The sequence below is a fragment of the Filicampus tigris genome, chromosome 16 (assembly GCF_054856515.1).
Source record: "Filicampus tigris isolate MCC_2025a chromosome 16, RoL_Ftig_1.0, whole genome shotgun sequence".
Taxonomy (NCBI): Eukaryota; Metazoa; Chordata; class Actinopteri; order Syngnathiformes; family Syngnathidae; genus Filicampus; species Filicampus tigris.
The window spans coordinates 6656694-6678563 of record NC_141232.1 but is presented as its reverse complement, the minus strand read 5'-3'; the positions used below and the strand labels follow the sequence as shown (position 1 = coordinate 6678563).

Here is a 21870-nt window from a genome sequence, read left to right as displayed (position 1 = left end):
GACGCAATCTCACACTCTGACACACACACACACACACACACACACGCAAGCACACGCTCCAGAGGCAGGGAGGCGCGCGTATGACGCCATCAGGCGCACGCGCACGCAGACACAAACACAAACGCTTTCTCTTACGCGCACACAAAACGTATAGTCAGCTCCAGTGGTGTGATGTGATAAATGCATTTATTGAAAAAAAAAAAAAAAATGAAATTAAAACTATTCATTGCTAGTTTGGGTCAGCAATAGTCTGGTCATCCCTAACTAAGCCTTCTTGAACCTTCTCGGATGAGATGTGAAATGTTTCTTACTAACTAACTATAACGAACTGATGTGGAATAAATTCAGTGGTACCTTCACTGAAAAAAGTGCTTTGATTGTATTGAGTTTGAACATGCACATCAGTCTCACATGACTAAAATGTGGTAAATGGTTTATGATGTTCCTTATTTTGTTAATTTAGGGAAAAGAAGAAATGTACATTTTACCATAGGAAGACATTGCTAATACATATGAATGAATACAAATTGCTAAATTGTTAATAACTTGTACTTGAATGGTACAATTTAGCAGTTTGAGGGCAGGGGCGTGGTGGCCATTGGGAAATTCGGGACAAGTCCCGAGCGGTGATTTTTTTTTTTTTTTTTTAATATGTCCTAATTCCAACACAGCCATCTTTTAATAAATAATTTGACGACTGTTCAACAATAACATTGCACTTTAAGTACTTAAAGATTATTTACATTGCTTGATATGTGAACAAATGAGCTGGATTACTCTGACATAAGAAAGCTTTCAAGAGGTGCGTGAGCTTTATGCTTGTCTTATCTTACATGGATTGCCTTTGTGTATAGAACGTATTACGTAATATTATTACGTTATCTTACATATTACTTCATGTTGTTATTATTAGCAGCAGCAACATCAGCGGTGAATGTCACAAGCAGAGGTGTCACCGAGGCACCCCAGTCGTGCTGGTGAGGAGGAGGAGGTCGAAGATGTGGTGGTCTTGCGGAAGAAAGAAGAGAATGGAGAAGGAACTAGCAATAACCAGACAGGTGTGTCAGACTGCCAAATTGCAGACTGTTGTATGATGCTTAGTCCATTCCAAAAAGACTGAAAATCGCTGTCATCACTCATTGGTTAGTATTCGGGGCCTCGCCATAGTCTCAAATTCCCATGCCGAATTTTGGGCCCAGTACGGCCCTATTTGAGGGTACCTCAAAATATTAGCCTATTATGTCCTTCATTCTTCATTGTGAATTTGAGTAAAATCTTCAGTTTAAGGCCTCTAACTAACAAACAAATAAACACAGTAGAAGTATAACCTCCTTGGCGGAGGTAATGCGTTTTACAGCCTATTTTTGGAGCCGTTTCCCCGGGTCGGAGCGTAGCACAAATCAAGTCCAGATGTTCCACCTCCTCACTTCCTCTCCCCCTGACGCAGATCCCAGCGTGCCACCGAGTCCTCGCTTTTCCCAACTAATCTCGCTTCCTCTGTGAGTAGCTGAAAGAAGCATCGGGGCTTTTTGCGCTTTCAAAATGCGACCCGTGGCAGCGTTTCACATGTCAATTGGGTCTACTTACTGACCAAACATATGAACATTAGCGTCTAACCGCCGTGATGCTGTGCTATGTTCACCATTGGGCCTTCAGGGCTTGTCAGTCATCATCATTCACTGAGGCAGGTGCTCCTTGTGTTCAGAGCTAATAACGTCTTCATAGTCATTACTGGGCAAGTCATCTCGCGCGGTCGTGATGTCACGTCTCCGGTGTATTGAGGTTATAGATTTTCATCGTGCTCGTAAGCAGAGTTCAGTCTTCCAGTTGCCCGAGGAAGTGGATTCATGTTACTTAAAGCCCCAACCGTGTCAGATTTACATGGTCTTTAATGATATTTTCACACTTAAACGAATAGGAAGTTTACAGCGTCCAACAGATTGGTGATGAAGTGCTGCTGCCATGAGTGAAAATACAATCCATGGTTTTACTGACTTTGTAGAGGCTCATGCACATTTTTTTTTTTTTTTTTTAGATTTGGGGCTCAACTTATAGCAGGCACCTAGGTGCTCCTTTTTGTTCCACTGTAGAGAGGGGCGGGGTGGGCAGAGGCTCATTTGCATGAGAGAGGACCAACCCCTTGAAACAGGCTAATTTCAGAAAAGAAAAAAAAAATAGAGGGGAAAAGTGTGCTTGAATTTTTAATCTTTGGGGTATTTTGACAAAAATATGTGTCGCAGACCAGAAAAAAAAAAAAACACATAATACTGCTGTCAAATAACTGCAAGTGTCAATGCCGGGCAGTGACAATACAAAAGGAAACAATAATACATAATAAATACAAATATTAAACTTTACCTAGGGTTTAGTTAACATGTTAGTTTAATTCAGGACATACCTCTAATATATCATCATCTAACCAAATGTGTGTGTCTATGCTTTTAGTGTATTTTAAATTTACAGTGGGTTTTTATGTGTTTGTCTTAGTTGGACAGACACACTCACTGATTGGTTGCACTTTGATGACATCAAGATCGCACTTAGTGTTATATCCAATCGGTAGGGTAGGAGATATCTGATACGGAAGAAATTTTCACCCATGTGGAAGAATCCGATTTTGATTTGAAGATATCCAACTCCATTAATTTTATATATCTACTCTGCCATGATACATATCACAATTGTGCAACTTGAGAGCAAAAAAAAAAAAAAAAAATCAAAATTTTGTCACCTGAACGAGCCTTATTATTTCATTGACCAAGTGGTGTGTCTCTGCAGCTTTACTTTGTCTTATCAATGGTGTAGTGCCATTAATAGTACTGCTCACTTGACTTTTATAGTTTTACATTTTATTTTTGGGTTTCTGGGAAAGGTGCAAATGAAGTTACCCAAGAGCGTAATAATCCCTTGGGTGGGCTCCCTGTAATTATGACTGCATAGGGTGTATTCCCCCTTTTGCTCATACCTGGCTGAATGACATCAGAGCACGTACATAGGGGCCTACAGCTCACAACATCCACCTGCGGCGCTGAGTGAGAGTTCACCAGTGGAAAGAAAAAAAGCAGACGAGTCTGCGCTGAGGCATTTCAGCTACTTTGACTCACGTCGTGTCTGCCCGTGGTTGACTCGGGGGAGAACGGCAACGAGATTGTGCAACGCGCACTCCCCGCCGCCCCCGCAGCAGCTGGTATGTGGAAAGTAGTCAGGCTGTAGAGAAGCTTTTTTTTTTTTTTTTTTTTTTCCTTTTTTTAGGGCTCTTTTTTCACACGTTTCAGGTTGCGAGTACAACGGGATGAGTCGCAGACGGCACTTTTTACGACGGGACACTCTCCGGAGTTTGTCCGCTGGAGCTGCCTGCTGCGGCACTTTTAGTTTAAGGGAGGGGGCACGAGCCTTGACCTCACTTCCTGTCGGGGCTCCTCACAAGCATTCCATTGTCTGTGAGAATGTGCACGGGCTCGAGGGACTCTGCACATCTGGCAGCTGTTATTAGCAGCCTCCGACAGCAACCAACTCAGCAGCACCAGCGCGCACAACCCAACTCTGCAATGGGAGAAGATGGCGGGCGTGTGCCTCGGTTATGCTAACGTTTCACAAGCGTGCATTTCACAAGACAGGAAGATGATTTTATTTCGCTTGTGACTGCGACGACAGACCTCAAGGCGAGAGAATTACTACAAACAGTCATTTGCTTAACTCGCTACTGCCAGCTTCAGGCTCGCTCAGTTAGCCTAGTCAGTTAGCTTAGCTTATCCTAGGATCTTGAGCGGGGTTACTCAGTGTTAACCACATCTACAGATGAACGACTTTATAGTTCATGAATGTTGACCCTGATTGCTCTCAGACCAAACCAAATAAGGAAAATCTATATTAATACTCGCTTGGCTTATCTTAGCTTAGCTTAGCATTACCTTACTAGCATTTGTTATAAAGTGGACCATTTGGATGTCATAAATTTGGAATTCGACCTAAAATTTCAAGCTATGGTCCAAAATTCTTGTCACAAAAACTCTTTTTCGTTCATTCTGTTCATCCGTATTCCATGCGCTAGTCCGAACACAACATCTTCTAATGCTTGGATTCGCTCTTTTGGTGTAGGTCACCAGTGGGTAAAAATATGACATCAAGGGTCACACTTGATTTGCAAATTTGTCATTTGTAGATTAGGTATAAAAAAAAAAAAATTAAAAAAAAAAGTGGATGTAAAATAATTAATTTTGATAATAAATGATTAATTTGACACAGAAATTACAATTATTTCTCCATTAATACAATAAAAAAATTAAATAATGGTAATATTTGATTTCATATTTGCAATAAATCATTTAATAAGATTTTTCATGAGATAGATCACTATAGAATGTTTTAATTAATACATTTTAGAAAAAAACAAAAACATTCACGCAACAAATATTACAGAACCCTCGATCATGTCTGTGCCTGGTGGACCAGATTAGAGAACGGGTGTAGACACCTGACCTACATTTTCCTTGCCATTGCTTCAAAGCTTGCAAAATCGTTTCAAGAGAATTTAGTAAATACACTTGGGCAACAACGTGGCTCAAGAGTGTCAAAAGTTGATGAGTCAGCAACAACACCTGGAGGCCTCAGCAGGTTCTTCAACATGAGTATTAAGGGAGGGGTGATGAATATTCCACAGTGTAACTAATGCTTTCACTCACGACATTCAAAGTATAGTTTGGCCCGTAAAGTCATTTCAGCATCTGGATACAGGAAGTTTGCAGGGGCCTTAAAGCACCAGTCACGGGATGCATCTCAGCAAAACATAACATTTATTGCCAGCGGCACATGATTTGGTCCTTCAACTTCCCTGCAGAAATGCCGTAATGACCTATATTTAACTGATTATGTCGTAAAGCTGTGAAATTCACTTACGGCCCCTCATGTGAGCAAGCACGAGATGGAGGCGGGGTCTGCCATTGCTTTGCTTCTTGTGCGCAATAATCCACATAATGGACATAACAACTGGTTAGCGTATGTGGACAAGGATGATTGGCTGAAAAAAAAAAAAAAAAGTCCCAGATTGATTCTGAGATGGTGAGGCGTATGACTAAAGCCCCTCGGCAGAGTCAAGTTGTTGTGGCCTGGAGTCAGGCTGGCTTATGTCTGTCTGCACTCCAGAGAGCGGGCGAGAAGCTGCCTGTGCCACATGTCTCTGCTGCTCACAGGTTTTTGGAAAGAATCCGTGCACCCACGCACCCCCACCCCGCGACTTTGCAGTGTTGTCTACCACTTATCTTTTCGCCATCTTTCTCTCGCTCTCTCTCTTTCTTGCTATCTTTCTCTCTCTCTCTCTCTCACAAAAGGACTGAACTGTTAATGTGCACAGAAGAAGTCAGAAATGTGTTTGAAATTGCCTTAAATTTTGTCAAAACAGAACAAAAAGGCAATATAAACGCACAATCGTCTAGCATCTTTCCTATGCCTACCATAACTTGATGTGTGAGCGGCGATGTAAAGCCTCCAGTGGCTGGGATATATCTCACCGGGTTGTCTCAGGTCTATTCCACAATGAGGAACTCTAATGCGGTCAAATCAGTGCAAAGCCCCTCTTCACACGCTGGCTGTCAAGTTGCACTTTTTTTTTTAAATCTCTCATTCGTTTCTCCTCCTCGTGATTCCGCCTTTCTCGCTGTGATGTGCTTGCACTCATGGCCAACAATGTGGCGACACATGCGGGACATCCATGTATTGTCATTAGGCAACATTTTAACAACACACCCAAAGAATCAGGAAAATTCCAAAAGTGAAAAAACGTTTAACACTGTATCAACACAATCGTTCTCATGCTTACAGAAATTATTTCCAAACATGTATACTATGTTTAGAAACATATCTCTGAATTATTTCTATGCCTTCTTTTCAGCTCACGCGTATGTCATCCGTTTTTATATACTATTTTTGGACGGAAGCAGTAGAGTTGAACTTCTCCTAAATGTAAATACACGGCCAAAATGACCATTTTCCATTAAAAATAGATTTGTGTAAGCGGTCTCTCAATATGTTGCTTCTACAATCCATATTACAACCCCCTTGGCTAGGGGCATCCTGCTTGAGTATTGGATGTCGGATGTGTTTATTGTATTGTACTCCGCTAAGGCAAAGGAGCGGGTCTTAGTGGATAGTAAAGGGGACCACATGGTTTGAAGGAGGTGGTGTGGAATGGGAGAGTCATGACTTTTGCAGCTTCCTACAGATTAGGCCGTGTTTGCGAGAAGAAGTAGAAGTAGCCTTAGCAAAACACGTTCAAATCCACACTTCCATCATGTCTAAACCATTATCATTGGCATGATGACGCGCCGTGTTTGCAGTCGGAATGAGCGTCTGTCAGCCATGCGGTCAAGAAGTCATTAGGTGGTCGGGGAGTTTGCCTTTTTTTTTTTTTTTTCTTTTAAAGAGGTGCAGAAACACTACAAAGGCTTCAGTGTCGTGACACAATCGCACACATGCAAGTCGCTCGGCATTTAATCTTCTCGGGCATCGCCATATGGCTCCCATCAGCGGCCAGAAAGCCGAGCTTGACGTTGGTGACGCTAAATCACCCAGCAGAGGGGAAGTTCAAAAGGTGAGTCATCACTTTGCGTCAAGCATTGCAGGACCTTCAAACGTAGCTCTGAAATCGGTATTTATTTGAAATTTTCGACTTATGGCAAGGCGGGGGCGATGAAAATCTAACAACTTGACACTGAGAAACAAGCATTTGCACCACAAGTCGAAGGACATTTTGGCTTACAATAGCGTTAGCATGAATGTATGAACAAAATATTTGGAGGCAAAGTAGCATTTGCTTAAACAACGGTCCCATAGCATTCACGTAATATAAAAAAAGAAGAAAAAAATGTGTCGTCTTTCAGCAGTCATACAAAAAGGAAAAGGATTCATGTAATGCACAATGGCATTAGTGTGGATGTTCATCTCTCAGTATTCCCTCAAAAATAAGAGGAGAAATATTTCAATGCAAAATAGCATTCGTGTGAATGCCTACAGTTATATTCAGCATTTTCTCACTTTGAATCCATTACCATTCGTTAAATATCATTCTTTTGACGGACTGATTATTGTGGGAATGATTGTCTCTCAGCGTTTACTCCAAAACAATAAGACTGCATTCTCCGATGCATACCTGTGTAAATGCTCGCCTCTCAGCATTCACACAACATGAAACAACGCTAAGATCCTAAATAGCTGTAAAGGTCCGTGTTGAAATTATCCAGAGGTGCTTCTCCCTCTTTGTCAACATCTGTGAGCATTCAGCAACATCTGCGCTCATGCTTTGGCCTCAGCGTGAAAGAAATGCTGAATCCTAGTCGAGAAAATGAGCCTTAAAGAAAAAAAAAAAGGTGAGAGGTAATGAGTAATCGTACGAGAAAACAAAATGTGGATGATGTGCATAAGGTGGGGGAAGTGAAGTCGGTCGAGAGAGGGTAAAATAAGCTTTGGGTAAACAGGTCAAGCGTGCGCCCGATGGAATCTGGCCCGGAGAGGCCGCCATGCCGCCTGCCCGGAGGACTTTGTCCGCGTTGATCTTTGTGTATTTTTGCTAGAGGCACGGCGCTCGCTATTTGTTTAAAAGCCGCCGAACAAAAGGCAGTTTGTGCAAACACGTGCGTCAAAGGTGCACATTTCTCCTCTTCCGCCTAGCAAAGCAATGCTGGCTGCCACTTGGCTGCTGGCTGTGGGGGTTTGGGGGGGGTTGGTTGGTGGGTGGGGGGGGGGGGATTCATTTTGGGAGGGTGGGGAGGGGTCATCAGATAAGAAGGATCAGGGTCAGGCCATTACTTTAATCCAAGGTGTGTGCATTAGTGTGTATGCGTGTGTTTCTTTTGTTAGCTGACCAGGAATCCTGGCCACTGCCTCACACTCAAACCACAAGGCACACACAGACATACGCTTTGTGGTCAAAGTGGTCAAATGTAGCACTGAAATAGACAAAGAGTGTGAGGAGGGATGACAAGAGAACAGCGGGGGCCTGAAACTCACACTTGTCTGACATAGCCTGGAGCACAACGCACAACTAGCACCGGAAGCGAAGCAGCTAGATAAGTAGATCAAGAGTGATATCACATTTCAAATAAATGCTAGCATCTATAGCTAACTGCATAGATAGATAGATAGATAGATAGATAGATAGATAGATAGATAGATAGATAGATAGATAGATAGATAGATAGATAGATAGATAGAAGGAAAGAAATGTAGCTGATTGGCTAGCTTGCTAGATGTTGCTAGGTGCTGTAGGTTGATACAAGTGACACAGGAAGTACAACCAAAGAACAGGAAGTGAGGCAGGATTAAAAGGAAACGCACAGGTGACTGGGGTGTGTGGTAAAGATCAGAATTCACGGCCCCATGGAGCAAATTGCATCAAACCAAGAGGAAGATGGCGAAACAAGCTTGAATTTGTAACATACTGGTTGATATATAGCACATGATGGGAATAACATCCTCCTCTCTCCTGCTTGGAAGCTGTCTCCCGCCTGCGAGTCATTCTGCAGACAAGCTAAGTGCTGTTCCTTCTGCCCTTCTTCCAACGCATACCTGTTGTCAACATCAACTCCTGATACTTTTTACTGCTCGGCGGCCATTTTGTGCCAAACCAAAACTTGGCTTCTCTTCCAGATACTTCAATACATATTTACAGTCTTGAATATCCCCGTGACTGAAAAAAAAAAAGGGTTTTTTTTTTTTTGTTAACTGTGAAGCTATAAAATACCTTGGTAAAAATATGTTTTACTTGATGACCATTCATCATAAAAATAAAATAAATAAAATCACATTCAATGAAATACATCCAAATTATAATGGAGGACATTTTAACTACCTGATGATCGATTTTAGATCATGCTAGTCCAGCTAAGGTTGCATATAAACCAGAGTGCGGTTAACCGTCCTGCCCATGCGGTCAAGCTTAACACACGGCCCGGGGAGCGATACTTTGATCTGCACCCTGCATGCATTCTTCCCATCACCGTCTCAATTCCCCTTCCGTTTTTTTTTTTTTTTTTTTTGCTGCAGCTGGAACACCTCTTGGGCCCTGGCTCCAACTCACTCCCATCCCAGCTCACCTCTGTTTGACTGAATCTGAAGTAATTATATGCAAGCACGGCAGAACAACGAGGGGAATATTATGTACGTGTGTGTATAATATAATATGTCATTACGCAATAGCATGTCCGTTGTAGGCTAACCTGGCCACCGCGCTGCATGCCACGCCGAATCATTTCTCTCCTACTTGAGCGTTTAAAGAGCATTTGCCTTCCTGCAGCTGCAATAAATCTTTTCCTTTTCCCGTGACCCTTAACCTCTGCATGAGAGGGGCATCAATGATAAGGCCCCGCACTGAACCTGAGCAGCCACACGGCTCTCTCGCAGGAATTAACTCGCATGAGGGAGGAGAAGGAAAGAAAATAGACTGCGGTATGTCATGCTCTTGAAGGGACAGCACTGGTTCACCTGCAAAGTCATATCATCCACGTGCCAATAAAACTATGGAGATAATTTCGAAATTTCGAAAATGTTATTCCCATTATTTTTTACATGCATCTACTTCAACATAATGCATATGATTCCAGTCTTAACCTATTCCAAAAATTCACGCCTCACAGGCTATTATTTTTCTCATTCCAAAAATTCACACTTCACAGTTTTCCCAAAATTCAACATTTTCAATCAAAAATCCCCCATTCATTCCCAACGGGACAGTCAAGTTAAAGATTCGTTCCCATTTGAAATTCAAAACGTTCGGTTTGTTGATTCACCTTAGGAACATTTTTCATCTTGCTAAAAATTCCCATTAACCAAAAATTTAACATTTTTTCCACTAAAATTCCCACCCAAAAATTCCTCTTCATTCCCAAAAGAACATTCAACAAACAGATCATCGTTCCCATTTGTAATATTTTGAATTACAAATATTCAGCACATTTAATTTACCTTGGTAATGATTTTCAACATTCCAAAAATGTCAACGCCCCACAAAAAATTCACCATTCATTACCATTCCACATCATTTAATACCATTCCGTATCATTCAATAACTTTTCATATTTTCATATGTTCATATTTTTTCCATTCAGCATTTCAGCATTTACATGCAATTTTTCCAGAAATTGCAAAGTTATATGTTAACGTCTCAATTAAAGCGCTGCTCTGTATTAATTATAAAGCCTTTCTTCGAAAGAAAGATGTCCGTTTTTTTTTTTTACTACTTTAAGTGTATCTCGCTGGTGTTTTACTGGAATTTGAAAAAGGAGGTAGAAGTTGGCTTTGTGAAGTGAGGAGTGAGGGGAGTTCAACTTTATTGATTCAGCTGCCACAGCGACTGCGTGTGCAAGGTGACCTCATCGGCCACAGCCAATCAAGTTGTGAATGCCATTTTAGCGCTGCCAGGCTGTAATAGCCTCTTCAATTAAAGGCGAGTTAGCATCTACCACAGATGGGTTTGCACTTATTCCTTTCATACAAATAAAAAATGAGGACTGCCGCAGCAGAAACTCAATACGACATGATTATTATAATTGCTCAGCAACCGGCAACATCCGACGGCTAAATAAACCCAAATGAAATCCATTCTTTCTGAAGAGCCACAGTGACTCAAGAGCCCCACCCTCTATCGCGACAAATGGCGCTCGCCGTAACGTCAGCGCGTGAGCTTTTCACATGACGATGAGTGTGAGCGCACGACGATGCTTGCCAGCCGGGGCTCGGATCTGCTTCGACGCGTGCGTGAGTCACTCCATCCCAGCCTTGAGCATCCGCCTCTGTAAAGGCAATGTAAACAATTGGCAATTAGATGGGGAAAGTAAAGGCGTCAGCGCTAACATATTAACTAGATGCTCAACACTGGAGGAAACAAAGCCGTTAATCAATCAAGGATCCATTGATTCGCCGATCCATTAGTTTTAACTATTAATACTCACATTCACGTGCAAATTTAGGGTCTTTAGGGCAAACAGGCACTCCTGTTTAGCTCCTCAATGCCCAACCAGTTGTCAGTGCTAAGCCCAGATGAAAATGGGTCGGTCGACTAAGGAAGGGTGTCTGGTGTCAAAACTGTAGCAAACAAGTCATGCGAGTGAATCGGTGCTGTGTTTAAAGCAGCACTGGGCAAGAATTCCACCTTAATACATTCTTTTCACAACTCTTTTTGATGAAACATTGACTTACAAGTAGTTGAATGGGACTTTTGTCCTGCCCTGGGAAGGTGGGGGGGGCTGTATTGTTTTTACTGGCACTAAGCAACCTTGAGGAGGATGGGAGCAACCCTGGCACACACAAAAAAAACTACAACTGTCCTGAATTGCTTTACGGCATACTCACTTCGTCCTTTCGGTATAAGGATGGGAGTTGATTCAAACGTCTACGTGCTATTACTGGTGTCATGGCAGAAGCCCCAAAACAAACAGAAAAACAAAAGTATTGTTGAAACAAAAGATTCATTACCTCATCGCTAATCATCTTTCACACAGCCACTGGAAATAGAAATTCAGTCCAACTTGCAGGCCAGCGAGAGCTCAGGATTTCACGACACTACGCGCTGGCGCGCACGGGAAATGTGGTTGACTTTTGTCAAAACACTACCGCTTTTGTCCACATGGCGCCGCCATAATCAACAAAAACTGACATGACACAGTGTTACTTTAATTTTTTCTGGCTAGTTGAAACTTGTGGTGGAAAAATTCCCCATCACGTTATGTTTTATCCACTAATTTGACTTTTCCTTCTGATATCAGCATCGGGTGGTGATTGTCACCGCCTTCAGAACGGAACTCCCGTCGTGAACCGAGAATCCTCCCACATTCCAAAATAAGTACCACTCTCAAGAAATGTGAGGTCGAAAACTGATGCAGGTGTAGCTATTTTTGTTGCCAGATAGAGTATGTGTTGCCAAACGTGGTGTCACGCCTTTGTCATTGTTCACCTTTCTGCTTCGGGAAAACGGCAACGGGGTTTCTTGCGTCCTTGATGTTGAAAACTCTCCCCCCCGTCTCGACGTCCAGCTTTCTTCTTCTCTTACTTCAGCTGGCAGTCAGCAAATGATTTGCACTACCTGCTCCAACAATTTGCAACAACACTGCTAAAATTGTGGACAAACAACCCTTTGGCCATCGTCAAAGTCAGATTGCCGCAATAGGAAAAAGTCGTTTGGTGTCCCGTTTTCCTTCCTGAAGTAGATTGATGTTTGAGGTCCTGGTGAAGCATTGCTTCATTTCCAGTCTTGGACTACTCTTGCGCCATGACCCTTTGCAAAGTCATCTGCCCCCCCTCCCTCAGAAAAGATTCCTGGCAAAGTTGTAGTGAAGTTCTGGCTTCCATAAATCACCCTCCCCGGACCGCTCCTTGTAGAGCATCATCCCCTTTACTTTCCTTGAACCCCCCCACTATCTACCTCCCACCTCCCTTTCGATGCCTCCCCCACCTCCCTGACTGTTATACTGCGCTGGAAGTACTGGAACTTCCTCGCTGTTTTACCGCCTTCTTTTAACGAATGTCTGCTTCACTTTGTGCCGCTCGCCGCGCATTCGGATCTTTACGACGCCGTCTGTCGCACCGCGCTGGCGTCAAGTTGCGCGGCTTCACTCAGTCTCACCGCTGCATTTACCTGTCAGTGTTCTCAGCTTGTGGTCAGGGTGTTGTTTTGCTTTTATAGCCTGCAATACAAAGCGACGGTGCCAGTCAGTCAGTCAAGTCTAGGTGTCGACAGTGTGGAAAAACAAAAACAAACAAAAAACCTGACCGCAAAAGTGTTGCTTGCTCATTTTTGTAAAGAACGTGCAAAGTGCGGTGTTGTGTCAATTGGGGGTGGGAAAGTCACCCGCGACAAGTGGTGTTATGTAAGAGCTGCTTTTTTTTTTTTGTTTGTTTTCCAAGGCCAGTGGAAAAAGTTTTTATTGATTGGTCCAACCCGTGTGAGCAACAGACAAGCCTCCTAGGACATGCAAAGGTTAGGTCTACATACCGTATCAGCCTTCCTTTAAGGGGTCTTTAAAAGGGTTTTTCCGATGCGTCGTTCGGCGTATTAAAAAGATTCTGAATCGATTCATAGGTATGAATAATCGATGTTTAAAGTTTAAATAAAAACAACTAAAAGCATGCCCAAGTGATTAAGTTTGTACGTCAGATTTCTGTGCTAGGCTAAGCTAATACATGACAAGATGGCGGAGCAAGCAAAACTTCATACGAGCGAAGTCAAAGTGTGAAATATAAATCCTTGCTCTTTCTTGAGGTTTTTGTTTTTAAAAAGGTACCAGTGGTTTGCATTGACTCTAAAATGTAAGCCAATGTAGTGATGAATCGGAATCGAATCGAAACATAGGCCTCTGAATCAGAATTGAATCGAATCATGGGCCTCTGAATCAGAATCGGATCGTGAGGTACCCACAGAATCTTGTTACTGTAACGGTATCTTTGAAGGCATTGCTTTTGCACCCATTGGAACATAGTTGTACGTTTCCGGGCTCTATTGTCTATTTGATTGCGTCTTTTGGAGGCACAGTGCATGTCATTGGGGCAGTACCCTCAAAGGTTGTTTTGTACCCTTGACTTTCTACTGTTTTGGCTCTGAAAAAGATGACAATTTTCAAACTTGGTTACGGCTACTTAGCCTTATTTATACAAATTGCATTACGAGGAAATTATCACAAAAATCGTCCCATGGGGGCGCAATGTCTTAACGTCACTGGTGTTGTACTTCCAAAGATGTGCCCTGTGTGACGGATATGGACTGCTACACTGCTTTCATTTCTGTAAGTCTCTTGTGTAATCTCAATGAAGGTTTTTTTTTTTTTTTTTTACTACTTGAGAACATACCTGTATCTTTTTAACACTACTGTTTGTCCTTTTACACTGACTGTGTACATTAGGGTGCATTAGTGTAAAGATAGATTATTCCTTGCGGGGCAGGAATGAACTCTCACTGCATCCCAATTCCTGACAGCTGACAAATTTCATATTGATCACACGGCTATGTTTCAAGAACAGCAAGGCCCACAGCTCTGGCGGGAACTCCATCACATAAACAGAGAACATCCGTAAACAGTTCCGAAAAGGCCCGTTTGGACTTCCAGAGGGTTGGTGGGTGGGAAGGAGGAGAACTGGGACAAACTCGGGGGGGTGGGGGGGGGGGGGGGTGAGAGAGTGAAGCACTGCAGCTGATATTCCCTCCATGGCGGCCAAGTTAGGAGGAGCAACAGCAGGCCGCCTCTATGTTCCCCCTTTGGGACTTTCTGCCTGTACAAACAAAGTGATCCAGGGCCTCTGGTCTAATGGGAACCAGACCTGCTGAAGGACCAAAACTCTCCCCTTTGGTCCTCTCCCCTTCTTTTTCACCCTTCGACTTCTGACCAAGCTGAAGGACGCACTTCAATTATCCCAAACAGACCTGAAAATGTCACCCCCCCCCCCCTTTTCCAACCAACCCGTGATCCTTTTCCAGGCGTTCCCACACGGCGACAATTGATGACGATCCCCGCTGACCTTCTTAACTTAACTCGCAGTGCAGCCAGGCTCCGCTGACCCGCACTTATCTCCACTTTCTCTCACTTCGAAACGCTTTCTCTATCACTACTCCCCTCTCGCACTTTCTATTAATAAAGCACTCACGTAAAGCTTTCAATTGACTTCTGATCATCCTGATGACCTTTAGCCACCCAGTCCGTATCTCTGGCTCTCTGGCTGAGCTTTCCAAAGAAGTGTACAACAGGACCCCCAGTTTGCTATACGCTAAAAAAAAAAAATCTAAGGTCAACCAGATTGTATGCCAGTTCCAAAAGTCCAGAGTAACTGTATCACATTCTGTTGACTGAAGTGTATCATCGCGTTCTGTTCCGTGTCGGAAGGCTTCATGATCTCGCGCCGACCGTTAAAGTGAGCTCATCTGGGGCTTGGTCTGAATGCTGTCATTGTGCGAGGGTTCAAAGTTTATCAGTCAATGTCCTCCCAGTCTTCAGTGCGGCCTCTATCTTGTTGAATGTTGTCTTTCACCCAACTATACGAATGCTCGGACGGAGGCTCTCGAAAAACATACACACACAGCCCATTGTGATAGTGCCCGGTGAAAGCGGGCCTCTCAGACATGCGGTGCTGTTTAGATTTCACCACTTTATCGCTGCATACTTTGCTGCTTTGCCATAAATTGGCGATTTTTTTTTTTTTTTTTTTTTTTTTTTTAAGCACGTTAACGCTTCCTTATGTTGCTGTTTTCTTTTATTGTTGTTTTCCCAAGAGGTGTGCTAATGCTATCGCTAAGACCCATTTGTGTTGATGTGCGCACATGCTTTTCCGCAAGACTTTCTACCAGAATTTTGATCAGTTTTTGTCCATCCCAGCGGAACTTCACAGCACTTACTGGCTTTTGCGAGCGTGGTTCAACGTATTTGCCGCATCATTGTCAAATATGAGGGGGCACAGCTAGGAAAGACAAATTTGCTAAAACGCTAATAGCATTAGCTTATGCGCTTTACCTCAGGACGTTTCGGTGTTGTACTCCACAATTTTCAATTTTCTTCCCTCTGCCTTCAGTTTCGTCATGTATACAATTTGTTTCTTTGAAATGACAAGCTTTTCCTGGCTGCTGCGCCTGAGCTGAGGAAGTTGCAGTATTGTATTCCAGAGTACCGTGTATAATAATTGATCAATAATGAGGTGTCTCTCATCAGTTGTATCCACATAAGTGCTTTTGCACATCGTCATTGACCAAACCCAGGCCATGTGTTTTTCAGCGGAGTCATCCACGAGCTAACAAACTTTCTCTTGGCTTTCTGACTGTGTGCGGTAGGTGAAATAAATTAAATGGGGTCCGCGTTTTCCTTTACAGCCAGTACTTGGACCGCAACATGAGCCTCTTGGACGCCGGGGGAGGTGGTGAGCGCGTTGGGATGGTGTGCGTCTGTGACCCCGTGCGTGATGTTGCCCCGGGTTACGTCAAATTGTTGCTATTGATCCACTGTAAACAAGCGCTCTGAAGTTTCTGGCCTAAAGTAAAAATGGATCAATGCCGTAGCCACACACTTACAACAAGAAACAAAACAAAGCAGTCCTCCCCCCCCAAGTTTATATTCCTTGACAAAAAAAATCTACCACATAACTCCTCTAAGAGGAAAACCTCGATGAGACCAGGTGGGCGTGCTGAGTCCGTGTGGCTTTATATTCCCACTGATGTCATTGGTGCAGGCCACAGGAAGAGACAGACAAACAGTCAAGGTCATTGACCCGCTACAGCGAGAATGGAAAAAAAAAAAAAAAAAGCCTCCGATCGCTTGTGTGTCCCTGATGTTTCACATTAATGATTATTCCCTGGTGTCATGCTGCAGAAGGGGGAGTAAGCGGGGGGCGGCCTTTGTCTCTGAATGGTCACATACAGGCAACAGCTTTGTCCATTAATGGTTACATATACAATTGTCAAAATGGCTCCATCCCCTTTCCTCTTCCTCCATATTGTTCCACTGCCACGTTGGAGCCGGGAAGTTGGAGACACCTGGATTCAACTGGTTTCCCTCCGAGATTGTTTCCCCTACGTCCTTGCGTAAGCTGTCGTCGTGTGATGACAGTGATGATGTGGCAGGGTCTCTCTGCGAGCCCTCACCCCACTCTCCCCTTGTGCGGGGCTTGTGTGGGATCGCTCTCGCAAGTGGGGGGGGAACTTGAACCCTCTGACTTCCTGCCCGCTGATGAGGTCACTCGGTCTCAGTGGGAGCGTCTGTGAAATTCCTGCTCAATAACAGCAGACTTGACTGTAGGGCACAGTGGGAGGGAGGGGAGGCAAAGCAGATGATGGTTTGATGTGAGGGGGGGGGGGGGTGCAAGCACGGGGGTGGGTTATGACCATGTAGTGTTTGTCTCTAGTGAGCCCCGGGGCACTTTGTGGAGCACAGCATGTTCTCTTGTTATGGAGACCCCCCCACCCCCCTTTTTTTTTTTCAAGGTTTAGTGGTGAAGGTGCAAAAATCTCATACAACTGCCACATAAAAAGGCCCAAAAAATACTGTAAAAAAAAAAAAAAAATACATACCCCACCTCTTGCCCTCAGACAGCTGGGATAGGCTCCAGCACACCCGCAACCCAAGTGAGGATTAACGTTTCTGAAAATAAATAAATACATTTGCTCTGTTTTATTACAGGCCCAACACAAATGCATAAATGATTGTAAATAACTAAACAGTCTCAAGCTTAGAATGGTCAAATTATTACATTCAATAAAATCCTACTGCGCAATAAAGATAAGACCACAAACAATAACAACACAGTAGTTCCCCAAATTGAACCCCAGATTCGAAATGTAGTTCGTCTCTGGGAGCCAAATTAATCCAAAACCAAAATATATCATGCGTTGCCACGACACTGACATACACGCATATAAATTAATGATTAGGACCACAACAGACAAATTTATTATGACAAACATGAATCACGGAGACCTTTGCCAAGCAAAATATGGAGCTGTAGAACAGTGAAAAATGTTAAACTCTGACAGTCCGCGACCAAATAAAACGTCAGGGACACGGTCACAAGACAAGCTGATTAATAAATGCCAACCAGGGCTGTACAAGTGCCATGTGATGCGCTAATGTGGCTTCAGCTAAGGATCAGGACTCCATATGCTTTCCTCCCCCGAGGCCCGGCTTCATTTATGACCAACAATCCAGATGATCGTCAGTGGAGTGTTTCAAGCGGTTGCGGCGTCTCATTAGGTTGTTGTACACAAAGCTCCCCAAGCAGTACAAATTTGCGGTATGCTTTGCTCCGTTGACTTTCTGCCGCTAGCTTCTGGCTAGCTTCTGGTCACACAAATGAAGGCTCGCACGAAGGTCAACTCGAGGTTGAGGTGACTCGTGGTTTTGAGCGGCGAGTCTTGTGGGGGCAAATGGAGGTGAGCGTGGGGGTTCTGATGTAAGACACCCGAGGCGATGGCAAAGCTTTAGGTAAGTCGAACGGGAGGAAAGGAGGGGCAGCGTTGATGACTGCATATACAAAGACAGCTTGTTTTAGACCGCCTGGTCCTCAAACAAAGAGCCGTACTGTATGAAGCAGACTTACAGTAGGGAGTCAATTTGAGTTCCCAATGCTACACTCATGTATCCCTTTGGGAAAGCGATTGAACTCCAGGATGAGTGTTTGTACCGTTCCCAGAACATTAGCCGTCGCCCTGTAAGAAGGTTTGATCGTTTGTGGGAGGTTGGGTACCAAACCTTTGCAGATTTTAAGGGAAGGTATCCATTGGATTTCTAAATGCAGGGGTCTTTTTAACCAATCAGAGACCTGAAGAAGTCCATCCGGCTACATACCTTTTCCTTATTAGCATCATGGGTCACAATCACTAAGATGGACAATTCTGAGTTTTCAAAGAACCTAACGTGCAAGTTTGGAACGTGGGAAGAAACAGGAGGTAGTAACTGAAGAAAACCCACACAAGAGGTATCGAACTGAGATTTGAACCCAGGACCTCTCGACCTTGAAGCAGACGTGCTAACCGCTACAGCATCATGCTGCCTGTGAAAAACTTCAACCATTTTCTTTAGCACTTTTCCTCATTAGGGTTCCAGGTGAACTGCAGTCTAACCCAGCTGACTTTGGGGACTGACTTTGATGGACAATTAAGAGTCTTCAATAAACCTAACATACATGTTTTGGGATTGTGGAAGGAAGTTGGAGAAGTTGGAGTACCTGGAGAAATGGTCGTACAGCACAGCCTGGGCCAAGACTGAAACCAAGAACCTCGAAACTGAGGTGGACCCGCTAACCACTGTGCTGAAAAAAAATGACGAATCAAGGATAAGTGGAATCAAGTTGTCACTCTTGATGGGATTCTTCAAATAAAATGTGTTTCAGTATATCATTGGCGGCACAATGACTCAATATAATATCAAAATACGTACGTCTATTGGGTTCTGGAGTGAATGGATGTACGCGACTGAAGCATTTCCATTTGCACCATTTTCAGCCAAATCTCAATGCCTCAAAGTGAAGCCTTTTTTCCAAAACGTTACCAGACTCTTCCACGGTTGTGGCACCCATCTACAAAGTTCTGCAAAGTGGTAGTGCTCTTTTTGGTTAGGGTGATGTAGTGGTTCTCATAGCTGACTTTCGTGCAGCCGGCGCGGTATCACTTCCCACGCAATGTCCTATTATGCGATTGACTGGTGACCAATCAAGGATGAAGTCAGCTGGTATCGACCCCAGTCCCTAGCACCCCCCCGAACAAATCAACGATAATCAAAAGTATACTTCTTGCCTTCGTGCGTAGGACGCCGGCATCTCCTTTAGTCTAATTAATTGCAGATGCCAACCTCAATGGACTCAATTTGTTAGCTTTTTAAGTCTTCCAGAAAGTCTCCGAAAAGCACACACTCACACCCGCGTCATCATTCTGGAGTTTCACCTGCGGCCAACAACAGCTTGATGCCTTCCAGATGTGCACATGCTGTACTCTCCGCACTTAGCAAACCTTGGAAGTCGCTAGTGGTGTTTTTTACAGTGCCCAGGAGGTCTCTCTGAATAGGCGGAGAGGGGGTTGGGGGGACTCCGGCCTTTTTTAAGCTCCTGCTGAGCCCACAATAAAAAGAGGACCTGTGCATCCTTTCCCTTTCACACGTTAATGGATCATCGATCTTCAAGCAGAGTCAGGAATGAAAAGCTGCCCAAGGAACACGGGTGTGGTTTAAAACGACTCCCTGGTTCTGTTTTAGGGAGAGGTGTGCTTCGGTCCAGATGGGTCGAGACGGGTCGTGCTATTTGGTTTCATCGAGTCCTCACGCTGGGCCTGTGGGTTTCTTGTGTCAGCTTGTGACAGCCTTACATGAATGATCTTCTCTTCCTCTTCTCTAAGCCAGCCGCTAGCATATTAAATCGATGACTTGATTCTCAGGACTCCAAGACCTGGTGTCTCACGGTCGGAATTGCATGATCCCAAGTTTTGCGGGTCATGTAGACCCTGTTTGTTTCACAATACAGACTCTGGAATGTCACATATTTGTGCTCATTTCCTCCACCGTGGCTGCTGTTGTATTGAAACAAGAGACTGAAGAGTTTTGTGTTCATATGATCAAAGGCCATTCTCTGTAGCTTTTGTTTGTTACCAGGATTACATGAAAAAAAAAACCATTCCGGATGGAATTTATGTACATTGCTGCAGATCAAGGGATTCACTTTACTATGGCTTGAACCGTAGACACTTTTCCATTGGCAAAACAAGGTACTATAAAGAGTAACCGATCGATCAGTACCTAGCGTTACCAACTGGGTGAGTTAAAACACCGCCGATGTTAGCTTGGGTCTTTGCAGCGGCTCTTCATGTTCTTCCTTCCCTCAGTCTCCTCTTGAATGAAATTCATGCCCTTATTGCCACATGCTAAAGGTGGAGTTTGCAGTGTTTAAACTGCTAGCAAGATTTGGATGTAGCCTTGCTTCACTACTCTGTCTCTGATTGGTTGTTGTCGATGGGGCCTTGGAGGGCAGCTTTCTTTCATAGATTATTTTGCTAATGTGCTACTGCCAGGTCATACTAACTTTTTTTACAAATATGACTTAACCTAAACGACAGTCTCCGCCTTTAAGTTAATAAAGGAGTTCTCGTTGTCCGTAATTGTCTTGTTCCAGCTGACATGTTCACCGCGGTATGTTTTTTCATAGTTTCAGAAGTGCATTTTTGAAGTGATGTCTTTGCCATCCTCTTTGAGCCCGAAGTTGCCCGCTAACCGACAAACCCTAACCCAAATATTTGTTTCTTCTTTTGTTAACAGTTTTGCCTTGGCAAAGGTCAGCTCTCTACTAGGTTCGGACAATTTCTTTGTTGCAGTTTGTTAACATTAGACATTAAACGGGATGACAACATTCTGACTTTCCAGTAGGCCCGCTGAGACCAAACGCAAGCCCAGCCCCTAATCCGACCCCGACAACGACGCTGCGAGCTGGAAAAAGCTCCAGACCTCTGTGAGAAAGTGCCCATCTGCAGCACACGCTGGAGGCGGCCCAAAGCAAACAAGTTAAAATTAAACCACAGCGCAGACATCCAATAGTTTTCCATGTTTAAAGTCCTTGCAAACAGAGCATCTTTACCATTTCAAAGAGTGGAGAAATTGTCAGTTTTGTGGTTTGCTTTGCCACAAATGGACCGATAATATGTTCAACAGCTGCAAAGCTGAGGCACAATGGTGCAGAGCAGCTGATCGAAGTTTGGAAGACATTAACTTGTCCACAGGTGGATGATAAGATCTATTTATTGACGCCCAATATTATTGCTGTTTTTTGCGCTTGGGGGATAACTTGCACTGCATTCGACTTATATTGACATATATTCTTATACATTTCTCATTGTAAATGAAGTGCATCTCAATTAATTAGAATATGGTAGACAAGTTTGCTTTTCAGTAGGCTACTGTAGTTCAATTCAGAAAATGAAACCCATGTTATATAGACGCATTAAACACAGAAAGTCATTTTCAGAAGGCCAATTTCTACCTACTTTATTTATTAAAAATTGTTTGATTGTGCCTTGCGTAATACAGTGATACAGTGATTGATCATCGTGGGAGGTATAACACGCTTCAATTTCAGGGGGGACCACATTAAAAAATAATATTTCTTTTTTTTTTTAAAAAGCCTTAAAATTCTAAGTATGAAGTACATCGAAAATCGATAATAGTAATGAAAAAAAAGTTTTGTTTATATTCAAATAAACAAGGTTTGCCCCCTCACACCCTGTGATCTTATTGAAACACAGTTTTTAAACACAACAGGCAAAAAAATATTTTGGTTTACAAAATCATTTCTTGGGGGTGAATTTTAGGTTACTTGTAAGAAATAATAATCAAATGTTCCACAATATTTGAATTTATTGAGATGCATTGTTTTGGA

At 43.4% G+C, this 21870-nt stretch overlaps 1 protein-coding gene and 1 long non-coding RNA gene across 4 annotated transcripts in view; one reads left to right on the top strand and one right to left on the bottom strand.

Annotated features, from left to right (window-relative positions):
- Positions 1 to 8347: 8347 nt before the first annotated feature.
- Positions 8348 to 21870, top strand: part of LOC147134386 (uncharacterized) — a 28300-nt gene continuing 14777 nt past the window's right edge. Inside the window, exons 1-2 of the mRNA XM_086054699.1 lie at positions 8348 to 8520; positions 9037 to 9150. The gene's annotated coding sequence lies outside the window, so the exon portion shown is untranslated. The remainder of the gene's footprint in view (positions 8521 to 9036; positions 9151 to 21870) is intronic.
- LOC147134387 (uncharacterized) lies at positions 10015 to 13314 on the bottom strand. 3 transcript variants are annotated; one of them, XR_015089986.1, is made up of 4 exons: positions 12623 to 13314; positions 11942 to 12070; positions 10941 to 11393; positions 10015 to 10781 (listed from the first exon to the last, which is right to left on the bottom strand). It is a non-coding gene; the product is annotated as an uncharacterized LOC147134387 (long non-coding RNA). The 3 variants fall into 3 exon arrangements; XR_015089985.1 differs by lacking the exon at positions 12623 to 13314 and having other exon boundaries at positions 10941 to 11073; positions 11188 to 11393; positions 11942 to 12380; XR_015089984.1 differs by lacking the exon at positions 12623 to 13314 and having other exon boundaries at positions 11942 to 12380.